A 24,402-nucleotide genomic window follows, 5' to 3' on the forward strand; every position below is an offset into this window, starting at 1 on the left:
TTGGGCAGTGACTTTTCAAACTTGTTTTATGGCAATTTATAGTAAGAAATATATTTTAAATCCAGGGTAGTAACCATCCGTATACACATACAAATTTCAGGGAAGCAAAATTCTTTAGTAACCTTTCTTAACCTTAGTACATGCATTATACTTTGATGTTTTTCTTCTATGTTGTGTGTTTCCTGACCATATGCACAAATGCTGGTCTAGAATCATTAATTTCATTTTATAATTGAATGGGTCATGAACTACTGTTTGGTAAGTCCTACTCCAGTGAATTCGTTGAGTAATATACACATTTTCAGTTTTATTGGAACTTGCAAAATTTATCTCCAAAATGCTTCTACTAAATTGCTCCCACCAGTAGTACATAAAACTTCTTGTTTTTCTACATTCTTATCAATTTTTGCCTTTGACAGACTTTCTGATTTGTCAGTCTGTTGGTTATAAAACTTTTATTCTTTGTTCCCTGTACATCTGGTGAAGTTGAGCATTTTCTAATATCTGTGTTTTGTGGCTTGCTCTTGACTATTTTTCTATTGGATTGTTTGTCTTTTCTTAAGGATTATCAGTATTTTACTAATATGTTATCGATTCCAATTCTTTGTTAGTTTGTATTGCAGAAATCTTCTAGTCTGTAGCTTGTCTTTTCAGCTTACTTCTGATATCTTTCATGGGATGTAATATTCTCTGAAATTCTTCTAAAAGTTTTAAAGGTTTGCTTTTTACATTTTGATCTTTATCTACCTAGAATTAATTTTATGTATGTGATGAACTTGGTCTAATACTCGTTTTTATTCACCATATAAATAATCAGTTGCCCCAGCATCTTTTATAGGATAGTCTGTCCTTTCCCCACTGATCTGCAATACTACTTCTATATATCAAATCCCATAACATGGGTCTCTTCTTAGCTCTTTATTTTATTAATTTATATTTACTCTGGTGCTACTAGCAACACATAATCCAATAGATATTGCTTTAAAATAAATCTTTTAAAATTAATTAATTGTGAGAGAGAGAGCGAGTGAGCGAGCACGAATGGGGAAGGGGCAGAGAGAGAGGGGGAAAGAGAGAATTCCAACCAAGCTCCACATTGCCAGTGTAGAGCCCGATGCAGGGCTCAAACCTATGAACCGAACTGTGAGATTATGTCCTGAGCCAAAATCAAGAGTTGGATGTTCAACCGACTGAGCCACCCAGGCGCCCCTAAAGTAAGTCTTGATATCTGTTAAGACAGGTTTTGCCTTTTTGTGCTTTATTTTCTTTGTTGTATTCTTAGACCTTTATTCTTATTTTTTAAACAGTTGAAGTATAATTGACAGTCAGTGTTACATTAGTTTCAGGTGTAGACATTTGCTTTTAACATGAATAGCTGTATTTGTGTAGTTTCTTAAAAACTGTTGTAGTTTCACAATAAATTGCATTGGATTTATAATTAATTTGGGGGAATTAACATCTTTATGATAGAGTTTTTACTTATGAAAATATTATTTTTTTGTATTTATTCACATTTTCTTTTATGAACTTGTTTTATAACCTCCATTTTGCATATTATCTGTTAGACTTATTCCTAAGTACCTTCTAGTTTTTGTTGGTTCTGTGAATGGATCTTTTTATATTATATCTTTTCTTTGGTTATTGGTGGTGTGTAGTAATGCTGTTGAGTTTTTATTGTTGTTGACCAAATTCAGTGTGTGGACTTTACTGAGATCATAGCTCAAAAACAATTGCTTAAAAAAAGATTTATGACATTTATGATATTGTTGGATATTTGAACATTGATTAATGATATTAAAGGATCATTGTTAACTTTTGTAGGTATGGAAATGATATAGCTATGTTTTTAAAAAGTCCTCATTTTTTAGAGATTATATACTGGCATATTAATGACTACAATGAGGTGTTGTCTGGGACTTGCTTCAAAGGAAATAGGAAATGAGGAAAAGATGGAGAATGGGGAAAGCAAAAGTGGCAGTGAGTGATGGGTACGTGAGGGTTTATTGCTGTTGAGTTTTATATACTAATCTTGTATCTAGAAACCTTGCTGCATTTTCGTATTTGTCCTACTCGTTCTTTTAAATTTTATTATTATTTAAAAAATATTTATTTTGAGAGAGAGAAAGAGAGAGACATTCCCAAGCAGGTTCTGCGCTGTCAGTGCTGAGTCTGACATGGGGCTCAATCTCAGGTACCTGAGAGGTCGTGATCTTATGACCTGAGCTGAAATCAAGAGTCAGATGCTTAACCAACTGGGCCACCCAGGCGCCCCTTGACCATATGCATTTTTGTCTCTTCAGTCTGTTAGTATGGTATATGACATTAGTAGAGTTTCTAAGCTTGAACGATTCTTTTTTTTTCCTTCCAAGATTTTATTTAAATTCAAGGTAGTTAACGAATAGTGTAGTATTGGTTTTAGGAGTAGAATTTAGTGATTCATTACTTAATATAATACCCAGTGCTCATCACAAGTGCCCTCCTTAATGTCCATTGCATTTAGCCCATTCCCCCACCCACCTCCCCTCCAGCAACCCTCAGTTTGTTCTCTATAGTTAAGAGTCTGTTAGGTTTGTCTCCTTCTCTGTTTTTATCTTACTTTATTTTTCCTTCCCTTCTCATATGTTCATCTATTTTGTTTCTTAAATTCCACATATGAGTGAAATCATATATTTATCTTTCTCTGACTGACTTTTTTTGCTTAGTATGATATACTCTAGTTTCATCCATGTCGTTGCAAATGGCAAAATTTCATTCTTTTTGATGGCTGAGTAATATTCAATTGTATACATGTATGTGTGTAAATATATATACGTGTATATATTATGTGTGTGTATAATCAATATACATACACACCACATCTTCATTATCTGTTCATCAGTTGATGGACATTTGGGCTCTTTCCATAATTTGGCTATTGTTGATAGTGTAATGTTGAATAAGTCTTGACTATGTTCCTGGATAAATCCTATTAGATCGTTTATATAATAAATTATATAAACGTTTGCTAATATTTTATTTGAGATTTTCATATCCATGTTCACTAGTACTTTTGGTTTTGATCTTTTCTTGCCCTATCCTTGTCTAGTGTCAGTGTGTTATAGAAATCTTAGAAAATGAGGTAGTTTTTTATTTATTTCCTCTGGAAAAGTCTCTTGAAGCTCTGCTAAATCTTGCTAATACCCTTTTTTGCAAAAATAAAAAAAAATTTTTTTTGAGAGAGAGAGAAAGAGTGGGCAAGAGTGCAGGGAAAGGGCAGAGGGAGAGGGAGAGATCGAATCTTAAGCGGGTTCCTCGCTCAGCACGCAGCTCAATCTCATGACCTTGAGATTATGACCTGAGCCGAAATCAGGAGTCAGACACTTAACCAACTGAGTGAGCTTTACAGGTGCCCTTGAAAATAAATTTTAGACTCTCAAATCAAATACTTTAATAGTTACTGTTCTGCTGTGTTCTTTTTCTTGAGTAAATTATGTCAATTTTATTTATGCTTATGTCATATCTTTTTCAAGTATGTTAGCAATATAACACTATTTATATAATAAATAGTAAGTAACATAGGAGAAAGTTACTTGTAAATCTACCATCCTAACTACTTAGTCTTTTCTGTAATTGCTTATGTATGAAATAGGTATGACCACGGGGTGCCTGGCTGGCTTAGTTGGTAGAGCATACAACTCTTGATCTCGTGGTCATGAGTTCAAGTCCCATGGTGGGTGTAGTGATTACTTAAAAAAAATTCTGTTAAAATAAAATAGGCATGATCAGTGTGTACATAAGACTTCTGTACTTTTACTTTTTTAGTCATTATGAAAGCATAATACAGTAGATACTTGTTCTCTTAAGTGGGTAAACAATATTTCAGATTGTTATTCTACCTGTGTAGAACTTTTTGCTTCCAATTTTTTTTTCACATTTCCACAGAAAGTGGTGTATTGCCTTTAGAACAAAATAAGATACTTTCAGAACTTTTGTTAGTGGGGGCACCTGGGTGGCTTAGTCGGTTGAGTGTCCGACTTCAGCTCAGGTCATGATCTTGCGGTTTGTGAGGTTGAGCCCCGTGTCGGGCTCTGTGCTGACAGCTCACAGCCTGGAGCCTGCTTCAGATTCTGCGTCTCCCTGTCTCTCTGCCCCTCCCATGCTCATGCTCTGTCTCTCAATAATAAATAAACATTAAAAAAAAATTAAAAAAAAAAGCTTTTGTTAGTGAAGAAAAACCGTTAGAAATTGAAAACTTTTCTAAAATATTATTTGGCAGCTGATCAAGTAGGCCCTTTAACTTAGCAAACTTACTACCTGCAACTGTGTGGAGCCCAAGCTGTCCGATTAGATACAGCTAACTGCTTAGAAGTGTGGCTTGCGCTTGTGGCCAGAGTACCAGCTATCACGTCTGACCTCCTTGGCCTTGACACCAGCAGTACTTTTTCTCCAGCACCCACTCACAGCTCTTCCTCACCACCCCCTGCCTCGCAGCCCTGTCCAGGACCCTGTTGAGGTGTGTTTGTTAGGTGTTGCCTATGGGGCAGGCAGGGGGCCAGGCTACTTTGGGGGGCAACAGAGGCCAGGATCAGCTCCTGAGAGCCTGGCACTATCCAAGGAGAGCCAGAGGCCCCACTGCCAGTGCTGCCACTTCAAACCTTCGTCTGGCTGTGGGGCCACCATGCCTGGTGTAGAGCAGGTGGGGGGCTCCCAGCAACTACAGATGTCTGAGGTAGGAAAACAAGGCTGCCAGCTTGTGGCAGCCCCAACAGTGATCCTCAAGGGCTGATCTTGGCCTCCAACCCTGGCTGAGGAGAAAAGGGACCACCCATTGTCCCATAGGAGAGAGGCCCTCCATTTTTTTTTACTTATTTACTCACTTCTGTGGTAATTTAGCAAACTATCTCAGGCAGTGAATAGAATGCTGTCCTACCCACTTTTACTCTAGTTAGGGGAACAGGATCTTGTCAAGGGGATAGAGGGACCTCCTTGTGGCTAGAGTGGTCTGTTTTTAGAGTGGAATGTGGATGGGGCTAAGGGAAGGGATGTGTATAGGCCCAGGGGAGGATGAGCTATGCTCTGCCTGGGGAGTTGGGAAAGCCTTCTCGGAAAAGGTGAGAGTGGAGCCATACATAAAGCTGCAGTGAACATTTGGGCAAAAACAGAGTTTTTTCAGAGGGGTAGGATATCCGGTCATAGAATCAGTTCTAAGGATTGAATGGTTAGGTCCCTTTGAGTGCAGGTCACTGTACCAAGAAATCCAGTTGTCCTTGAGTCACATTCAGGTAAATTTGCTACCTCGAATGCCTTTTTCAAACAAATATAGCAAATCAACAGCCCAGCCTGTGAACTTAAAGTTGTAAGCATTTCTACAAATGTTTTTAAGCTCTTATCTGGTGTACTGACAAATGATTATAACTGAGGGTGAAGAGATGTGGATTAGAGTCTCATATACTCTAATTACTTGGGTTTACTCGGTCAAGTTACTTTACCTCTCCGAGTCTCAGTTTCCATGTAGGCAAAATGGGGAATTATAATTGGATTATGTGGATTAGATAGGATTATTCCTGTGGGAGCATTTTGTATTCATTACCAGGAAAATACAGCTACTAGTTTTCTTCTTAATCATGTCTACTATAAAAATGAAAACATTATGGCCAGTTTGTAAGAAGTTTTAGGACCAAAAGTATATAAACTTAACATTTATAGTCCTGTATCCACTTCATGGATTATCTAGTTTAATTTTCCAGTTAACAGTACCATGAGGTATGGGTGCTGTTATTTACCTTATTTTAAAAGTAAGACAAAGGGGGCTCAGAGAGGTAATGTTATTTGCTTAAGGTCACACAGGATTAGGACTGGGATTTGAACCCAGATAGACTGAATTCATGGCTTCTCTGAAAAACCCAAATTCTCTGGAGTGTTTAATGTTAGACTCCTAAATTCTATCTATCTATCTATTTATTCATTCATTCATTCATTCATTCAGTCTCCTGACTCCTGTTTCCATTATCAGAAACAAATTCTGATAATGTTCATTTGAATTCCTAATGCAGAGGACTGGACATTTGTTTGACTCTGAATGCTTTGAGAAATAATGGAGGAGGGACGCCTGGATGGCTCAGTGGTTAAAATGTCCAACTCTTGATTTCTGCTCAGGTCATGATCTCAGGGTTCCTGAGATTGAGCCCTGAGTTGGGCTCAGTGCTGACAGTGCAGCACCTGCTTGGATTCTCTCTCTCCCTCTCTCTCTGTCCCTCCCCTGCTCACACTGTCTCTCTTTCTCTCCAAATGAATAAATAAACCTTAAAAAAAAAAAAAATATCAGAGGATTTGTGGCCCCTGGTGGCTGGTTCAGTTGGTAGAACATGCGATTTTTCTTCATCTTGGGGTTGTTTGACCCCCATTATGGGTGTAGAGATCATTTAAAAAGAAATAAAGAGGCAGTGACTTAAAAAATAATAATGGAGGATTTGTTTTATTATCTTTATTATTTATTATCTTTGTTATTTATTTATCTTTAGAAGTGGTGGTGTTTTTACCCTGATAAATGATTTGTTTATATTACAATAAGTAGTATATCTGCAGGGCAGAGCCACATGTTGAATGTGTGTTTTTAGTACATTGGGATAAGATGCGGTAATGGGATTAGGGTCTAACTCTTCATCACTTACTTCCTTTTGATTTTTAACTTCTGAATCCTTGGATTTTTTGTTCTTATTTTGAAGAGACTAAAGTAAATGAGTGTCAGCTTTTTTATTATGAAATTTTTCAAACAATGAAAAATTGAAAGAACAGTGAGATAAGCATTATACTTTCCACTTGTATTTACTAATTGTTAACATGTAGCCAATTTGATTCATACACTTTTTATAATTTTATTAATCATGATTAGTAATAATTCCATAATATTTAGTGTCTAGACCATATTCAGATTTTCCTATTGTCCCAAGAATGTCATTTTTCAAGGTTTCTTTATTTTAGAGAAAGAGAGCATGAGTTGGGGAAAGGGGCAGGGGGGACAGAGAGAGAGAGAGAGAGAGAGAATTCCAAGCAGGCTCCACGCTCAGCTCAGAGCCTGACACAGGGCTCAATCCCACAACCCTGGAATCAGAACCTGAGCCGAAATCAAGAGTTGGATGCTCAACTGACTGAGCCACCCAGACACCAAGAATTTTTAAAAAAAATTTTTTTTAATGTTTACTTATTTTTGAGACAGAGAGAGACAGAGCGTGAACAGGGGAGGGGTAGAGAGAGAGGGAGACACAGAATCTGAAACAGGCTCCAGGCTCTGAGCTGTCAGCACAGAGCCCGACGCGGGGCTGGAACTCACAGACTGTGAGATCATGACCTGAGCTGAAGTCGGACACTTAACCGACCGAGCCACCCAGGCACCCCAAGAATGTTGTTTTTAGAAATCGAGGTTTACTCAATCAAGATTGGCACATTACATTTTTTTTAACATTTTAAAAAAAGTTTATTAATTTTAGGAGAGAGAGAGAGAGAGAGAGAGTGTGTGTGTGTGTGTGTGTGTGTGTGTGAGTGTGTGAGAGAGAGAGAGGTGGGGAGAAGCAGAGAGAGAGAGGGAGAATCCCAAGCAGGATCTGTATTGTCAGGGCAGAGCCTGATGTGGGGCTTGACCTCATGAACTGTGAGATCATGACCTGAGCTGAAGTCAAGAGTTGAACGTTTAACAGACTGAGCCATCCAGGTACCCCCATTTTTTTTTAAAGATTTTATTTTTAAGTAATCTCTGCACCCAATGTGGGGCTCAACTTACACCCTGAGATCAAGAGTTGCATGCTCTTCCGACCGAGCTAGCCAGGCACCCCTACGTTTTTGGTTTTATGTCTCTTTAGTTGCTTTTATTCCATAATAATCCTTCACCCCTTTCCTAATCCCTCCCCCACCATGGCATTATTTATTTATTTATTTATTTATTTTCCAACTTTTTTATTTATTTTATTTTTTTTATTTTTGGGACAGAGAGAGACAGAGCATGAATGGGGGAGGGGCAGAGAGAGAGGGAGACACAGAAGCGGAAACAGGCTCCAGGCTCCGAGCCATCAGCCCACAGCCTGACGCGGGGCTCGAACTCACGGACCGCGAGATCGTGACCTGGCTGAAGTCGGACGCTTAACCGACTGTGCCACCCAGGCGCCCCTATTTATTTATTTTTAAGAGACCTGAACAGTTTCGTAGAATATTCCATATGTGGGGTTGGTCACATTGTTTTCTCATGTTGAATTCAGCTTGATTCATGTATTCTCTTATACTTTCTGTAAACTGGAAGTTAGATCTAGACAAAAGAGTAAACATTTTTTTGCAGTGTTTCAGTGGTAATGATGTGTGTTTCATATTGTATCACATCAGGGGACACACAAAACTGGGTTGTCCCACTGTTCCATGTGGTGACTGCCATCCCTCACCATTTTAAAGGTACATGTTTCTCTGTGAAAGTAGTAAGCAGTTTGTGGGGATGCTTTGGTATGTTTCAATATCCTGTTACCCCACACCCTTTACCTAATGATTTCAGCATCCATTGATAATCCTTACCTGAGTAAGTTATTACACTGGCAGTGGAAGAATAATGATTTTCTACCTTTGTCATTCCCTTTATGTTTTGTGTTTTATTGGTTGACATTCTCCTGCAAGAAGAACTTTTCTTTTTTCTTTTTTCATTGTTAAGAATCACCAAGACTGAGATTATTTAGTGTGGTGTTGTAGTCAGTTACATTCATTATTCTCTTTGGTGCTAAAATTATCCCAGAGTTAGCCAGTGGGAGGCCTTTTAACTGGGTTCTTTGTACTTTCGACACACTCCTATTAGTCCTCGAAGTATTTTCTTATTTTCTGGTACTGCTAGAAGCCCCAGATTTATCTTGCACATGCCCCGATCCAGACCCTGGACTCCGCCATTTCTCCAAGGAGTCCTAATTCCTTTCAGTTGGAAGTAGTATTTAGAAATTAAGCTTTGGACATTGGTGTGTTTATTCCCGCTACAATGTTACTGCTTTTTGGCCTTTTCAGTGGATAAAGCTAAGAAATAAAATTTTTGAAAAATTGTGAGTTCATTTTGGTATTTCCAATTTAAATTTAATATTTGGTAATTTATATTTTGATTTTTCTTTTTGCCTTTTTTCTCTTACATTGAAAATTTTTATTTCTTTTTTTTTAAGGTTTTATTTTTTAAGTAATCTCTATGCCCAGTGTGGGGCTTGAACTCACAAGCCCGAGATCCGAAGTCACATGCTCATAAGGAACACCTAACGGATTCTCTTATGCTACGCTTTTGCCAGTCTATAATTATTTGATTTGATTATTTTTTATTTTTTATTTTTGTTCTTTTAAAAGTTTTTTACAAATTTATTTTGAGGAGGGGAGGGGCAGAGAGAAAGAGGGAGAGAGGGAGAATCCCAAGCAGGGTCTGTACCGTGGCCAGTGTGCAGAGCCCAACTTGGGGCTCAAACCCATGAAACCACGAGATCATGACCTGAGCTGAAATCAGAGCTGGATGCTCAACCAGTTGAGCCACCCAGGCACCCTTCTTTAAGACTTTATTTTATTTTTACTTATTTATTTAAAAAAAACTTTAATATTTATTTATTTTGAGAGAGACAGAGAAAATGTATGCACACATGTGAGTGGGTGAGTGGCAGAGAGAAAGGAGAGAGAGAATCCCAAGCATGTTCCTCACTGATAGCATGGAGCCCAGTATGGGGCTCGATCTCATGAACTGTGAGATTATGACCTGAGCCCAAACCAAGAGTTGGATGCTTAACTGGCTGAGCCACCCAGGCGCCTCAGAGAAATTATTTATTTAATTAAAAAAATCGTTTTTTTAATGTTTATTTTTGAGAGAGAGAGAGAGAGAGAGAGAGAGAGAGACTGAGCGTGAGTCGGGGAGGAGCAGAGAGAGGGAGACACAGAAGCTGAAACAGGCTCCAGGCTCTGAGCTGTCAGCACAGAGCCCGATGCAGGGCTTGAACCCACAGACCGTGAGATCATGACCTGAGCCAAAGTTGGACGCTTAACTGACTGAGCCACCCAGGTGCCCCTAATTTTTTTTATTTTTAATTAGTTTTGAGAGAGAGAGAGAGCATGAATGGGTGATGGGGGGAAAGAGAGAGGGAACCCCGGGCACCCCGAGAAATTTTTTTAATATTGTAGAATTAGATAGTTATGTGAAGGACTGACCATGCCAGGCTCTCCATATGCAGCTTCTCCATTAAATCTCAGGAAGCTATGTTGTTATGTTGTTTATTGTTTCAATTTTATAAATGAAGGAAGAAACCAAGGCTCACAGAGGTAAGTCCTTTGTTCCTAATTTCACAGCTGGTGACTGGTGGAGCTAGGATTGAACCCCTGTTGATCTGACTCCAAAGCCTGGGTATGCCTCCTAGGTGATTCCTTTCCCTAGTGATATTTTCCTGAGTGCTCTTCCATGTTTTCTGAATTTGCTGCTAGGTTGCCAAAAAACAAAAAAGACATGAAAAGGGTTAAAGTATTTTTCGAATCTCATGTGACAGTAGATGTGTAGGGAGATAGATACAAATGTGATCCAGAGTGGGTGAGAGGTCTTTCTTGATTAATGCTGTGATATTTTTAATAGGTCTGTATCTTTGATTTATTTGATCTGAAATGCTTATACAGAAGCCTAGTTTCTCTCTTGTCTACTACACATATTATACTCCTGTTAAACAACAGTAGTAATGGCAGCTAACATTTGTCAGAGATTTGCTTTGTGTCAGGTATGATGCTAATTGCCTTAATTGCTTAGGCAAGCCCATTTAGAACTGAAGCTCAGAAGTAAAATGACTTGCCCAAGATCACAGATTAATCACTGATGAATCTGAGACTTAACCTGTTTTTTTATTTTATTTTTTTTTTTTAATTTTTTTTTTTTCAACGTTTTTTATTTATTTTTGGGACAGAGAGAGACAGAGCATGAACGGGGGAGGGGCAGAGAGAGAGGGAGACACAGAATCGGAAACAGGCTCCAGGCTCCGAGCCATCAGCCCAGAGCCTGACGCGGGGCTCGAACCCACGGACCGCGAGATCGTGACCTGGCTGAAGTCGGACGCTTAACCGACTGCGCCACCCAGGCGCCCCTTAACCTGTTTTTTTAAAAAATGTTTATTTATTGGGGTGCCTGGGTGGCTCAGTTTAAGTGTCTGACTTTGGCTCAGGTCAGGATCTCACAGTCTGTGGGTTTGAGCCACATGTCCTGCTCTGTGCTGACAGCTCAGAGCCTAGAGCCTGGTTCAGATTCTGTCTCCATCTCTCTCTGCCCCTCTGCCACTTGCGCGCTCTCTCTCTCTCTCTCAAAAATAAATAAGAGAGAGAGAGAGAGAGGTAGAGTGGCAGAGAGAGGGAGAGAAAAAGAATCCCAAGCAGGCTCCACACTGTCAGCACAGAGCCGGACGCGGGGCTTGATCCCACAAACTGTGAGATTATGACCTGAGCCTAAATCAAGAGTTGGATACTCAACCTACTGAGCTACCCAAGCGCCCCTAACTTGGTTGTGTTAGACAACTGTTTTATGTATCTTACCAGAAATCATTTGTAAATCATCTAAGCCAGTTTTTCTTAAATTCTAGGGTCCCAAAGAAATCATAGATTTAGGATTTTTATTATTTAGGGAGGGGAATTTGTAAAATAAAGATTTAGATTTTCCATGGAGGTTGTTACTTCTTAAAAAAGTTTATCTCACCAAACAGGCTGTGGAGTACTGATAAGAATTCATCTTCTAATTTTGGACCTACCACTTTGGGACACACTTTCCAGATATCCATTTCCTACTCTCTGGATGGCATAATCCTGCCTGCCTCTTTACCTTGTGCAGATGAACTGACTTAAGATGTGAGAGGCTTCAGTCTCCTAGCAGTGATGTTTGGTGGATAGAACAGAAACTGCTAGTTCTGCCACCCTCCGCCTTTTTCCTATCATCTATCAGGAGCACACCATCTGCCTTGAACAGTAGGCCTCGCCTTCTCTGTTCTACCCAGAACATGGTGAAAAACTCCTTCTGTCTGTTGCTTTCCTAACTCTTTGGCATGTTTCCACTGCTTTGTTTCCATTTAAGTTGATCATGGTCTCTTTCCATTTTTTTGTACAAAGGATTTTAAAATCTGAGTTTCATTGTGTCCTTAGCTCTTGTCTCACTTTTTTTTTTAAATTATATTTAAGCACTGGGGTGCTTGGGTGGCTTACTTGGTTAAGCATCTGACTCTTGATTTTGGCTCAGGTCATGATCTTACGGTTTGTGGGATCGAGCCCCACATCAGCACAGATCCCATTTGAAATTTTCTGTCTTCCTTTCTTCTCTGCCTCTCCCCTGCTCTCTTTCAAAATAAATAAATAAAAAAGATTATATTAGAATTATTTGCACTGATCAAGTCTGAGTTTCTGGTTCTTATCTCTTCACTTCTTGTACCATCTTTTTTTTTTTTTTTTGGTACATCCTTTTTTTAAATGTTTATTAATTTTGAGAGAGAGGCACATGCAGGGGAAGGGCAGAGAGAGAGGAGAGAGAGTGAATCCCAAGCAGGCTCCACACTGTCAGCAGAAAGCCCAATGGCAGGGTTTGAACTCTGGAACCATGAGATTATGACCTGAGCCGAAATAGTCAGTTGCTTAACCAACCGAGCCACCCAGGCGTCCCATGGTAATTCTATTTTTAACTTTTTGAGGAACCTCCACACTGTTTTCCAGAGTGGCTGCACCAGTTTGCATTCCCACCAACAGTGCAAGAGGGTTCCCCTTTCTCCGCATCTTCGCCAACACCTGTTGTTTGTTGTGTTGTTAATTTTAGACAAGAGTTGTTTTAGTGGAGCACTGGGGACAAAATCCTGATGGGCATGAGTTCAAGAAAAATGGGAGAGAGAGCTGGTGTGGTGCACAAATGGAGGAATTGGCCATTTATAGGAGCAGATAGTTCATTTATTATAAAGGGAAGAGGAAGACTGGGTGTACAGATGGAAATGAAGGTTGACTTGTGGGATTGATGATGGGAGCATGTGTTTTTTCTTTTTCTTGTGTGTGTTTTCTATTTTAAAATTGAGTTATAATTTATATACTGTACAGTTATAGGAGTCTTGCCAAACTCATAGTCATGCATGCACCACCACAAAATGTAGAGCGCTTTTATTACCCCACAAAATTTCCTTGGATGCCTTTCTACTCCTTCTGCCATTTCCAGCATCTGTTACCCACTGATCCTGTCCTTGTCCATGTAGTTTTACTTTCTCCAGAATGTCATATAAATGGAATTGGACAGTGTGTAGCCTTTTAAATTTGTGTTATCATATTCACTTACCATAATGCATTTGAAATTCATCCACACCTTTGCATGAATCAGTAATTTCTTCATTTTATTGCTGAGTAGAATTCCATTATATGGATGTACCACAATTTATCCATTTACCTGTTCAAAGATATGAATTGTTTCCAGGTTTTACTAAATAGGAATACACTTTTGCTTACAGATTTTGTGAGAACATAAGTTCTCATTGTCTTGGGCAAATGCCAAGGAGTGTGATTGCTGGGTTATAGGTTAAATGTATGTTTAACTTGTTGAAAAACTGCCAGACTGTTTTCCAGTGTGGCTATTCCATGTTTGCATTTCCACTGGCAATGCGTGTGAGTCCCAGTTGCTCTATGTCTTTGCCAGCACTTGGTGGGATTCTTTTGTTTCCCTCCTTTTTTATTTTTCTAAATTGAGTTATAATTTATATACCATAAATTTACTCTTTTAAACCATACAAATCAGTGGTTTGTAGCATATTCACAAAGTTGTACAATTGTTGCTACTCTAATTTCAGAATATTTTTGTCACCCCGAAAAGAAACCCTGCATGCATTAGCAGTCATTCCTTTTTCCCCTCAGCTTGCCCCAGCCCTAGGCAATTACTAATGTACTTTCTGTCTCTATAGATTTGTCTATTCTGGGCATTTGCTCAGAAACTGAATCATACAGTGTTTTTCTTTGTGACTGGCTTCTTTCACTTAATACATATATTTTTTTAAATTAAATTTTTTTTTCAAGAATCATTTTTGTCGTAGAATATATCAACATTTTTTTTAAGTTTATTTGAGAGAGAGATAGGAGAGCAGATGGGGGAGGGGGCAGAGAGAGAGGGAGACTCTGAGGTCTGAGGTGTCAGTGCAGAGCCTTATGCAGGGCTCGAACTCACGAATTGTGAGGTCATGACCTGAGCTGAAATTAAGAGTTGGATGGTTAACACACTGAGCCACCCAGGTGCCCCAATAAACATTCTTTTTGATGGGCGAGTAACAATATTCCATTACAGGGATATACTATATTTTGTTTATCCATTTATCAGTTGATGAGTGTTTGTGTTGTTTTCACTATTTGGTTATTAGGAATAATGCTGCTATGAACATTTGTGTATGAGTTTGTATGTAGACATATATTTTCATATTTCTTGTGTATCTACCTAAGAATAGAATGGCTGGGTCATATGCTAATTATCCTGTTTAATCTTTTGAGGAATTGCCAAATTTTCCCCTACAGCAGTTGCGCTGTTTTACATTCCCACCAGCAGTGGGATTCTTTTTTTGATTGATTTTATTTTTTAAATGAAATAAGGAAATCCTCAGCTAAGGTTGAAAATCAAAAGGAGGAGGGCTTGGGTTTGAGGAAAGAAGATATTAGGTATGAAATGTCATTTAGGAGAGTGAAGAGGGATTGGATATGAGAAATGTGGTAGGATTGCTGATGCCATCAAATGCCACTAAAGTCCCACTGGAGGTTGGTGGTCATGGAGTTTTTCAGTAAGCTTTTTATGTTATTTTATTTTTTTAAGACTTTATTTTTAAGCAGTCTCCATGCCTAACATGGAGCCCACACTCAACCCTGAGATCTAGAGTTGTATGTTCCACTGACTCAGCCAGTCAGCGTCCCAGCTTTTTATTTTAGAATAGTTTTAGATTTACAGAAAAATTCCGAAGATAATACAGAGTGTTCCCATATATGACACACCCAGTATTCACCACTCTTAACTTTGTACATTAATAATACAGAAATGTAAGGTACATTTGTTACAATTTATGAACCAATATTGGTATATTATAATTGACTGAAGTCCATACTTTATTCATACTTCCTTAGTTTTCCCCTAATGTCCTTTTTCTGTTCCAAGAACTCATCCTGGATACAACATTGCATTTAGTAGTCCTGTCTCCTTAGGCTGCTTTTGGCTGTGTCAGTTTCTAGATTTTACTTGTTTTTGATGACGTTTTATTTATATCAATGTGGACTCCTACTTCTTTTACACTTTGTGTTGTAATCCAGTACTGCTTTATTTTGTTGCTCTTGTTGTATTGGGAGCTCTTTCAGTTGGCTCTTGTGTCCTTTTTTTTTTTTTTTTTTTTTTTAAGATTTTATTTTTTTTTTTTTCAACGTTTTTTTTTTTTTATTTATTTTTGGGACAGAGAGAGACAGAGCATGAACGGGGAGGGGCAGAGAGAGAGGGAGACACAGAATCGGAAACAGGCTCCAGGCTCCGAGCCATCAGCCCAGAGCCCGACGCGGGGCTCGAACTCACGGACCGCGAGATCGTGACCTGGCTGAAGTCGGACGCTCAACCGACTGCGCCACCCAGGCGCCCCTTTAAGATTTTATTTTGAAGTAATCTCTGTACCTAATGTGGAGCTTGAACTTTACAACCCTGAGATCAAGAGTGGCATGCTCTATGGACTGAGCCATCCAGGTGCCCCTCTTGTATTCTTTTGACATACTCCAATGATCACTGTGTGTGTGTGTGTGTGTGTGTGTGTGTGTGTGTGTGTAACACTTCCTTATTTCTGTCATTACAAAATATTCTAGGCTCATCTTGTATATTTCCTGTCCCAATCCTAGAATCAGCTAAGACCTCTGGTACCTTTTATTGGAAAATGGTATTAGACACAGAGATTTGGGTGCTAGGTATGCTCATTGCTACTGAGGAATTGTTGGTTCTAGTCTCTGGATTATTATTATTCTTAGAGTAAAAGACAATATCTGTATTTTTTTATTTTTGAGAGAGAGAGTTCAAGTAGGGGAGAGGGGCAGGGTGGGGGGGGGGGAGAGAGAGAGAGAGAGAGAGAGAGAGAGAGAGAGAGAATATGAGGATCTTAAGCAGGTTCCATGCTCAGTGTGGAACCCTGTATAGGGCTCGATCCCACAACCGTGAGATCAAGACTTGAGCTGAGATCGAGTTGGATGCTTAACTCACTGGGCCACCCAGATGCCCGCTCCCTTTTTTAAACGGTCAAGTTCAAACAGTTTTAAACAAGTTTTTTTTTTTTTTTAAATTTTTTTTTTTTCAACTTTTTTTTTTTTATTTATTTATTTTTGGGACAGAGAGACAGAGCATGAACGGGGGAGGGGCAGAGAGAGAGGGAGACACAGAATCGGAAACAGGCTCCAGGCTCCGAGCCATCAGCCCAGAGCCCGACGCGGGGCTCGAACTCACGGACCGCGAGATCGTGACCTGGCTGAAGTCGGACGCTCAACCGACTGCGCCACCCAGGCGCCCCTAAACAAGTTTTAAACAGCTCAACAAGCTAGAATGTCTAGAACCCCCTTGGAGTTTCCCTAACTCTTTTCTTCACCCCATCATCTACTCCATCAGCTAATCCTGTCAGATTCACCTGCAGAATCTGTCCTGACTTTTACACTGGCTGCCACCTCCACCCTCCTGCTCTGGCCTCAAGCTTCCATCATGGATCTTCTAGACCTTGGCACTAGCCACCTAACAGGTCTCTTGCATCCTTCTGTACTGAGCTTCCTCCTGAGGCTCTTTTCCACTCAACAGCCAGTGGTAGGCCCTGGATTTTTATTTTTTATTTTTTTTTCCTTCCCACTCTCTCCTTTTATTTTTACTTCTATTTTTTCTTCCCTTCAACCCTGAATTTCTATTTATTTTTATTTTTTATTTTTTTTGAGAGAGAGAGCATGAGTGAGCTAGGCACAGAGAGAGAGGGAGAAAGAGAGAGAATCCCACAAGGGGCAGAGAGAGAGGGAGAGGGAGAGGGAGAGAGAGAGAGAGAGAGAGAGAGAGAGAATGAGAACCCTGAATCCTGAAGTGGGGCTTGAGCTCACCTAGTGTGGGGCTTGCAGTCACAAACTGTGAGACCATGACCTAAGCCAAAGTCGGATGCTTAACTGACTGAGCCATCCAAGTGCCAAACTCCTGAATTAAAAAAAACAACACTTTGAAAAAAAAAACTTCTCAACGTTTATTTATTTTTGAGAGACAGAGAGAGGATAAGTGGGGGAGAGGCAGAGAGAGAGAGGGAAACACAGAATCTGAAGCAGGTTCCAGGCTCTGAGCTGTCAGCACAGAGCCTGATACGGGGCTTGAACCCACAAACAGTGAGATCATAACCTGTGCTGAAGTTGGACACTTAACTGACTGAACCACCCAGGCGCCCCCAAAAAACTTATTTGATACTAATTTTCATGGTCGTTTACAGTTGTAAGACTTTGATTGAATTAATAAAAGAGCAAAGATGCTACTCTTTTTAAAATTAAAAAAAAAAAATTTTTTTTTAAAGTAATCTCTGTACCCAACATGGGGCTCAAACTCACAACCCCGAAATCAAGAGTTGCACACTCCAGAGGCACCTGGGTGGCTTAAGTCGGTTAAGCATCTGACTCTAGATTTCAGCTCAGGATTGATCTTACAGTTTGTGCGTCCAAGCCCCGTGGTTCATGGGTTCGATCCCTGCATCAGGCTCTGCACTGTCCGCATGGAGCCTGCTTGGGATTCTCTCTCTCCCTCTCTCTGCCGCTCCCCTGTGTTCTCTCTGTCTCAAAATAAATAAATAAACATTAAAAAAAAAAAAAGAGTTGCACACTCAACTGACTAAGCCAACCAGGCACTCCATTTAAAAAAACTTTTTATTGAAGTATAATTTATATTAGAGTGCACAGATCTTAAGTGTGTAGCTTGATGAACTTTTATACATGGATACACGTGTATAACCACCACCCAGATCAAGATACAGACCTGTTGGGCACCTTAGAAGACCCTTTTTCCCTACACTGAGTCATACTGCCTGCTCCGTATCCAAGGAGACCACCTTTGGTGGTCTTGCATTTCAAATGAGACCCATTAGCATGTTGAGTACGTTCTCTAGCCCTAATCAGCTGCCTGGGTGGAGAATGTGGAGAATCTGATTTACCTAGGGTTAGGGTTTATCCAGGCAGGTCTGATGGAGGGGGAGAAGAGGCCAGGGAGTTGGAAGGAAGTGACATCAAAGGATAGGATTTCCAGGATGAGAGTGAAGGTGAGAGCAGGCAGAAGGAACGATGTGAGCAAAAGTATTCAGGGCTCAAGAAATATGTGTTCTCAGAATCTGGCCAGGGAACACATCAGGAGTGCTCGGAGATTGGGCAAAGAAAGGAAAATGTTAAGCAAGAGAGAGAGACATAGATTCTTCTTAGGAACAGAAAAATAGTGATGTTTATTCAGTTACCAAATATTTACTGAGTGTCGCTGTATCAGGCCCTTTGCCAGTGCTGATAGAGGGGCATAGGTTGCTTGGACGCACTGATTGTTCAACTGTTGCTGGTGAGGAATGATTCGGATGGAGAAGGGAGATGAATTCAAGACACTTCCGGAGTTAGAAGTGTCAGATGTTGATTAATGGAAGTGATGAAGGAGTAGGGAAAGAGTTAAGGCATCCAAAACAGTACAGTTTTTCTGCAGCTTAATAGTCAGCCTTTTGTTTTTCACTAAATACAACTTCCATTTCCATCCTCTCTCCAGCAAAGGCTGGGGATGGCTTAGAATGTTACTTTTGTGCATAGAACTCTTTTGCTTCTGGTGTCGTGCACAGAGCCAAGAATAAAGGCACACTCTGATTCTTGAAGTAAATGCGTGCTGTATATTTGCAGAAAGGGTGATTATTTATTTATTTTAATTTAATTAATTAATTTTTTTAACGTTTATTTTTGAGACAGAGAGAGACAGAGCATGAATGGGGGAGGGTCAGAGAGAGAGAGGGAGACACAGAATCTGAAACAGGCTCTAGGCTCTGAGCGGTCAGCACAGAGCCCGACGCGGGGCTCGAACTCACGGACCGCGAGATCATGACCTGAGCTGAAGTCGGCCGCTTAACTGACTGAGCCACCCAGGCACCCCAATTTTTTTTTAAATGCTTATTTATTTTTGGGAGAAAGTGCACATGCATGCCAGTGGGGGAGGGGCAGAGAGGGAGGGGGACAGAGCATATGAAGTGGGCTCTGTGCTGACAGTAGGGAGCCCTATGGGAGGCTTGAACTCACAAACCACGAGATCATGACCTGAGCCAAAGTTGGATCCTTAACTAACTGAGCCATCTAAAGCACCTCAGAAAGCTGTTTATATATATAGTAAGAATATGGAAGCAGCCTGAATGCCCAACCCCTGCAGGAAAGTTTAGGCAAATTTTGAGCTAACCATCAGGTAGATTATTGGATGGCCAAGACAAAAGACATTTTTATGGACCTGTGTCACTGCAAGGATATTTACACGTGAAGTCAAATTAAGAGAAGTCCTCACTGACTTAGTCGGAAGATCTGGATACTGATCTTGGTTACACCTCTTCCTAGTCCCTCTTTTTTTTTCCTTTTTTTAAAAGTTTACTTACTTATTTTGAAAGAGAGGGAGAGAGCGAGCGAGCGAGCAGGGGAGGGGAAGAGAGAGGGAGAGACAGAATTCCAAGCAGGCTCTGCACTGTCAGCACAGACCAACTCGGGGCTTGAACTTACAAACTGTGACATCATGACCTGAGCTGAGATCAAGAGGGGGATGCTGGGGCACCTGGGTGGCTCGGGTGGTTAAGCATCTGACCTCAGCTCAGGTCATGATCTCTCAGTTTGTGAGTTGAAGCGTCATGTTGGGCTCTGTGCTGACAGCTCAAAGCCTGGAGGCTGCCTTGGATTCTGTGTTTCCCTCTCTCTCTGCCCCTCCCCCATTCATGCGCTCTCTCTCCCTCTCTCTCTCTCTCTCTCTCTCTCTCTCTCTCAAAAATAAATAAACATTTATTGGCTTAACCAACTAAGCCACCCAGGCGCCCCTCCTAGTCACTGTTTTGAGTCTTAATTTCCATATATGTAAAATGCGTGCAGTGATAATGACAACTGCTTAAGTGCTCATGAAATTGTGGTAAAGATCCAGTGAGATACCTTATGTAATAGCAGTTATAACTCCCACAGTAAGTGACACACATCTGTTATTAATAGCCATGTTAGTGAGTGCTGACCAGTTGGAGTGGGAACTCAGAGGGAAATTTCTATCCTTTCTGGTCCTCTCCCCTACCCCCACACCCTGTAATGTTTCTTCAGTTTGTATTTCTGGTGTGTGTGTGGCGGGACCAAATAGATTCCTGCCAAGCACTGTCTAGCTGCTCTAATTTAAGCATGTGCACAGTGTGTAGGGTTGGGCAGCTTAATTTCACTCATAGGACTGAGCAGCAGGCCTTCTGGGATTTGAAGTCATTTACTGTGGACAAACCAAATATTGTCTCCCTGTGTTAGATCTGCACTGTTCTCTGCCTTTCTGGACATGTACATGGCATTATTCTCTCTCATTTGGTGTGAGCTTCACTCTCCCAGAGTCCTCTCCTTACCTTGGTGGAGCTCTAGAGTAGGTTGACTTATCTGTTAGCTTAGAGCAGTGTTTCTCAAACTCAAAAATAGGACTGGTGCCTCTGACCTGTATACTATTTATGGATCCCACTTTTGGTAGCATTGGAGCAAAATGCTACTACATTAGCTCTGATAAAGATGGAAAAGCACAGCAAAACATTCTTCATGGAGACTTTGTGGACCACTAACTCTGTTCACCAGCACCCTGTGGTCTATGGGCTGCTATTGGGAAATAGTCACTTACGGCCCAGCTGCCCGTCCTTTCAAGAGCTATGGAATCCATATGGTTCCTGTGCAGCTCTCTGCATAGTTTTCTGTTTCCTTTGTCACTTTCAGTTTTCTGCACTACTTTGTCCTCTTTTGTGCTTCCATTCCTCTGTACCTATGCTGATTTACTCATACTATACCCAGAAATACTCGCTAGCCTCACTGCCTCCTTGATCACCTGGAAAATGCCTCTTCATCTTTCAGAATTGAAATCGAGTGTCTCCTCTTCACTAGCATTGTCTTGACCTCTCTCCTTCTTCCTTGGCCTCTTAATTTCCCTCTGGTCCTAGAACTGGTCTTTTGCTCCTCTGCACCATGCTTAACCTTAAGTAGTCTTCTGTTGTTGCACTTCATTATAATTACTTCGGCGTATAGACAGGTTTATTCCCCTGAGGATACTGTAGTGACTACGAAACAGATACTTTATGGTTTTCTGTAGTCTCTTAGGGAATTAGATCATAAACATAAGCAAGTAAATGGAGAAACACATGAAATAATTATACATTGGGGTAAATGCTATGAAGGAAGCAAATGGGAAACTGACATAGACTGGAAGGAGATGGGAGCTACTTGAGATATGGTAGTTAGGGACTCCAATGCTGTAGGAATGTTAGGCTGTTGCCTAGGAAGAGTAAGTAGGCAGGGAGAAATGTTTCAAGTAAAAGGAGCACACTGGGTATGGGAAGGTATGTGGTATGTCTGAGGAAATGAAAGGCCCAGTGTGTTTTATAACATAGAATCTGTCTTCCTTTGCCAGCTGCTATGATCACACATCTTCATAGATTTGACTCTGTATTTCCAAACCCTGGCATACTTCCTGGCCCAGAGTAGGTATTCAGAAAATGTCTGTTGAATTGATGAATTTCCGTCCCCCCTTCCCCCTTTTTTTGGTCAATTTTCCTTGTCCCTTTATATTTGTTTGGCTACACTGGTGTTCTGTGGCTTGGTTGACTTAGTGAATAGTTATGTCCCTTGCCTAAAATAAAGTCACCATAGTAACCTAATTTACTATGAAACTTATGTTATCTGTCTTTTCTAAGTTGAATTCTAGGTAAGTATGAGTTTTCAGTATTTGTTTGGCTTTGGTAGAGAGCTATTTTGTAACTAATTTTGTCATGGTGATCATAGCACTTGTGCATAAATCCCCTCCAATTTGACAGTTGTTATGCTGGGGTCTGTTTGTCTTTTTGACATTTGCAACATGGATATCATTGGTTTATTTTGATGATTCACCTTGCTTTGTGTATATATTCCTTTTTTAAAAAATGTTTATTAATTTTTGAGAGAGAGACAGAGTCAGAAACAGAGAGAGACAGAGAGAGAGAGAGAGCAGGGGAAGGGAGACACAGAATCCAAAGCAGGCTCCAGGCAGAGCTGTCAACAGAGCCTGATGCAGGGCTCAAACCCACGGACTGGAAGATCATGACCTGTGCAGAAGTCGGATGTCCAACTGACTGAGTCACCCAGGTGCCCCTGTGTATATATTCCTATTGCTGTTTTGTGGCTCTAGGTATTCATGTTCAAATCTTTTTAAAAAGTACATTTGGGGGCACCTGGCTGGCTCAGTTGGTGGAGCATGTGACTTTTGATCTTGGGGCTGTGAGTTCGAGCCCTGTGTTGAGTGTGGATTGTTCAAAAATAAAATATTTTTAAAAAGTACATTTGATGAACATTTATTGAATGCATAGGCATTGGGTGTAGATTACATAAAAATAAAAAATCCTTACAAGAAAAGAAAAATAAAAAAAGAAGGGTCCACTCAGGTGCTTTAGAAGAAGGGTAGGGGAGAGCATGTAGAAACTCAGTCTCCAGCCCAGGTATGCTATAAGAAATACTGTCTTTCTTCTGTCTGGTTCTGGTTATAGGGTATAGGTATAGGTAGGCCAGATAATTCTAGGCTTATTACTACTTTACTCTTTTCCTTCCAGAGATCAAGAATATTCTTGGTCTCTTTGTAGGGAGGCAGAGGAGCCCACCATACTTCTTTTTGGGCCCTTGGCACTACAGAAGCCCTAATGCTTGGTCATCTATTTTGTATCTCCACAACCTAGCTGTTTGTCTCAGAATACAAATTTAGGAATGTATGTTGAATAATGGAATTGATAGGGCATAATTTCTGCCTTATAAAGTGCTTAGCATTTAGTGTTCGTATTTGCCATTTAAAAATCCTGTTTGTGGGGCGCCTGAGTGGCTCAGTCAGTTGAGAGTCCAACTTCGGCTCAGATCATGGTCTCATGGTTCGTGAGTTCGAGCCCCACGTCGGGCTCTGGGCTGATAGCTCAGAGCCTGGAGCCCGCTTCAGATTCTGTGTCTGCCCCTCTGCTGCTTGCACTCTGTCTCTCGCATTGTCTCAAAAGTAAATAAACATTAAAAAAAAAAAAAATTAAAAATCCTGTTTGTGACTTGAGTCTGAAATGTTTTTATTGAGCCTTCTGAGCCTTTTCTTTAAAGGAAAACTATTGAACAATTAAATTATATCCGATGATCATTTCAAACTCTCTTAGGCAAAATTAACTCAAGAAGAGGTAGAAAGCATGACTGGATTAATAATCATAGAAGTGATGGAAAAGGTCAATAAAGAATTGTCTTGTGAAAAAGTTTCAGACTAGGCAGTTTCATAGAAAATGAAATCAAGCTTTCAAGTCCTTTCTTTGAGCTTAGCATAGCCTAATCCTGAAATTGGGCAGGAAGGACATAACACAAGGAAACTTGGACAAGTCCTACTTATAAAAGAGACACAAAACTTGTCAGTAAAATACTAGAACTCCCAATAGACACTTACTAAATGAATGGCACACACAACCAAATATGATTTATTTTATAGGGTAATGATAACTTAAACTTAGGAAATTTGTTATTTCATTTTATTCATAGAGTAAAAGAGAAAAGTTGTACAATCATCTTGACAAAGACTGAGAAGTCTCAAAATTTATTCTTTTTTAAAAAATGTATTTTTTAAATTTACATCCAAGTTAGTGAGCATATAGTGCAACAGTGATTTCAGGAGTAGATTCCTTAATGCCCCTTACGCATTTAGCCCACCCCCTTCCCACAACCCCTCCAGTAACCTTCTGTTCTCCATATTTAAGAGTCTCTTATGTTTTGTCCCCCTCCCTGTTTTTATATTATTTTTGCTTCACTTCTCTTATGTTCATCTGTTTTGTATCTTAAAGTCCTCTTATGAGTGAAGTCATATGATATTTGTCTTCCTCTGACTAATTTCTCTTAGCATAATACTCTAGTTTCGTCAATGCAGTTGCAAATGGCAAGATTTCATTCTTTTTGATTGCAGAGTAATACTGCGTTTTGTGTGTGTGTGTGTGTGTGTGTGTGTATACACATACATACATACCACATCTTTATCCATTCATCCATTGATGGACATTTGGTCAAAATTTATTCTTGAATCCTTGTTAAGTAAGTATGAGGAAAACTTCACATTAAAGGCATTAATTAGAAAACTCTACAGACTTCACACTTAATGATGAAACATTGGAGATATTTTCATTAAAAGAGAAG

The 24,402-nt window shown here is 40.1% G+C and overlaps 1 protein-coding gene and 1 non-coding gene across 6 annotated transcripts in view; one reads left to right on the forward strand and one right to left on the reverse strand.

The window, feature by feature from the left end:
- The window catches only part of PHF20 (PHD finger protein 20), a 173,736-nt gene that overhangs the window by 49,945 nt on the left and 99,389 nt on the right, over window positions 1-24,402 (forward strand). The window lies entirely within an intron of this gene.
- LOC131486468 (small Cajal body-specific RNA 20) lies at window positions 4,698-4,828 on the reverse strand. Its single transcript, XR_009249368.1, has one exon. It is a non-coding gene; the product is annotated as a small Cajal body-specific RNA 20 (non-coding RNA).

This window comes from Neofelis nebulosa, chromosome 9 (assembly GCF_028018385.1).
Source record: "Neofelis nebulosa isolate mNeoNeb1 chromosome 9, mNeoNeb1.pri, whole genome shotgun sequence".
Taxonomy (NCBI): domain Eukaryota; kingdom Metazoa; phylum Chordata; class Mammalia; order Carnivora; family Felidae; genus Neofelis; species Neofelis nebulosa.